Below are 2,843 nucleotides of genomic sequence, written 5' to 3' on the forward strand. Positions count from 1 at the left end.
AGACCAACAAGTCATACGGCCAAATGTCAACAACTGAATGGGTAATTTAGTCCAAAATATCCATCCGTTTGGCCTAATGACATTCAGTGTTGGGAAAAACTCAAAATCTCAAAACTCAAGAACGATTCAAATCACGCGTGAGTTGAAACGCACCCAACTCAGCACATAAAAATCATGGATGAGTTGAATCATCCATTTGAATCATCGTAGGTTTTCTTTAGTTCTACTTCGTAAAATAACAGTAAATTAACGTTCAACACATAGCACAATGGATAATCTTGCGTGTGTAAACAATAAATTTCCCCCAAATTGATTATAAACACTTTTAAGAACGAAATGATTTTTTGGGAAATGAGTGAAATGATCCGTTTTAGCATGAAAAACTCAGGCGTGATGCATTATTTTAAAATCTCAAACGAGTTAGTTCGCGCAGGAGTGCTCAATGATTGAGTTTTATGAATGATTTTACCAACACTGATGACATTTACGATGCCTTTTGTCAAACGACTGTTGAATAAAATTTCGTAACCTCTCAACTTTCAAGTCAATACTGACATTCAAGCCAAAAGCCAGCTAACCAAATCCCATTAAGCCGAATTGAACGTTTTTCCGAAACTGTTATCAGGGCAAAAATGGTTTGACCAAAAGTGTATTTTTACCGAAAACGACATACAGCCGAAATCGACATTCAGCCGAACTGGTATTTTGGCCGAAAAAATCGTTTAACCGAATAGCATTTGACCGAAAATGACGTTTGGTAGGAATGGTAATTTGGCCCGAAAATGTCCTTTCTGCAAAAAACCCCTTCTGGCCGAACGACATTTTCTGTCAAATGACCTATTCGGATAAACGTCTTTTTGGTAAAATTATCAATTCAGCCGAACGACACTTTTCAAGGAAGGTTGCAAAAAGGACCTTTAAGGGCCAAATGGCTCTTTCTGCCAAATGCATTTTTTTTACCAAACGTCATTTTTGGTATGATGATGATGTGTATTCGATCAAACGACTTTTTCACCCGAACGGCATTTTCAGCCAAATGACCTGTTAGGGTAAACAACTTTTTGTAAGTCCGTCCAAATTTTCCTTTTGGCTGTACCTACACTGTAACACCTACACTGTACCTTTGGCTGTAACCTACATTTTTGTTTAAACCAGTTTTGATCTGATAACAGTTTCCGTGAATCGTTTTGCTAAATCGTACCTGGCTAGATGTCTTTTAGCCTAAAGTCCAGTATCGACTTAAAAATACAGAGGCCACGGAATTTTGTTCAATGGTCAATAGACAAAAATACCATTTCGCCAAACAAGTGGCCATTTCTGACCATATTACCCGTTCAGTACGAAGGTTCAGTCATTGAAATTTGGCCGTATGACCCCGTTAGACCAAATGACATTTTTGGCCAAATGGCCCATTCTATCAAAAATTATTTCTGCTAAATTGGCATTTTTAGCAACGGCTTTTTCGGCCAAATTACCAGCTTGGCCGTCTGTCTTATTGGAATGGGATGGAACTTCGAACCAATCGAAATAGAAAGAATTTTCTGAAGAAATCCAAAAACAATCCTCAAAAATTCCGAGCATTTTTCCGATGTTTTAAAGTTGGCTATTGTAACAAGTACGTTTTCTTATTTAATTGAATCCCATGGAAAACCTAAAATAGAATTTCATAAGTTAGAAACTATTGCATGAATGTTCGTTTTGCTGAATAAGATCCCTAAAGTTAGTCTCCACACAATCGCACACCTCACGCCTTCGAAATGGTTGCATCTGGCATACAAGCTAATCAAGTGAGTTCCCATTACCAGTTACACACGCTAAACATGAGACCCAAGCCAACCGCGCGTCATTTCGCTATGCAAATTAGCTTGAATAGAGGGACAACGACCCGCAAATGCGCCATTCAAAATACATTGACCTTCCTTATTCGACTTTGGACTCTACTTCCAAGATCGGAGAGGATTTGACTGGATGTTTGAAAGCCGTCAGAAAGAGATGTCGCGATGCCCGCTAAATCTTTTATGTCCAATTGCGAGAATTAGCGTTCGTGATATTATCTTCGGGTAATATCACGGCAACCGGGGATTATTTTACAGATTCGCAGTTAATCTGAGGCAATTTCCAACTCTAATCGATCACTTCGATTCGATCAGTGGAAGAGGCAAAAGTGGTCCGTATTTGTTTCGCGTCGTGGTGTAATTTAAAATGTTAGTTTGTGACATGGTAGCTTTTTGTATGATGTGTTAACTTTTCCCCCTTTGTTCCCCTAGTTGATCGTCAATCAGTGATTTGTTCGATCTAAGTTGCGGCAGTGCGTGTTACTAGTTTAGAAAAGGTAAAAGTGCGATATAATTGCAACCTAGTTAGGTCCCCAACCAAAAGTGCGTGTGCGTTTCTTTTAATTAGGTGCGAGGCAGCGAAGCCATTTGCCGTTACACCACCATCCCATTAGAGACCGCTTTTGACCCCACTCGTCGGCGTCGAGGTAATCCCGGGGCACACGTGGCCGGAAGAGGGCCGCGTCACGTTCCTTTACGCGCCCTAGACAGGCAGGCTCATCCAACCCATCAGCGTCCAACCGACAGCAGCGAGAACTATTGTTCGACGAACGGACGCATGTGCCGCGTTCAAGCGTAAGACCACGCGCCAGGTGAGAGAGTCATCAACGATCGACACGTAAAGCCGTCGACATCGGGCCGGAGTAGTGCGTAAGCAGCTCTGTGTGCTCAGCCGCCGACTCATCACCATCCAACCATCCACGTAAAACCTAGGTAGTGAGTATTTGCATGCATTTTGTACTGTGAACGTCCATGCGCATGAGGCAATAAATTTCAAGTACTTAATTG

The 2,843-nt window shown here is 41.3% G+C and overlaps 1 long non-coding RNA gene across 1 annotated transcript; it reads left to right on the plus strand.

The window, feature by feature from the left end:
• Positions 1–1,729: 1,729 nt before the first annotated feature.
• LOC134211880 (uncharacterized) lies at positions 1,730–2,531 on the plus strand. The gene is made up of 3 exons (XR_009979141.1): positions 1,730–2,204; positions 2,268–2,332; positions 2,404–2,531. It is a non-coding gene; the product is annotated as an uncharacterized LOC134211880 (long non-coding RNA).
• The last annotated feature ends 312 nt before the right edge of the window (positions 2,532–2,843 follow it).

The sequence above is a fragment of the Armigeres subalbatus genome, chromosome 1 (assembly GCF_024139115.2).
Source record: "Armigeres subalbatus isolate Guangzhou_Male chromosome 1, GZ_Asu_2, whole genome shotgun sequence".
Lineage (NCBI taxonomy): Eukaryota > Metazoa > Arthropoda > Insecta > Diptera > Culicidae > Armigeres > Armigeres subalbatus.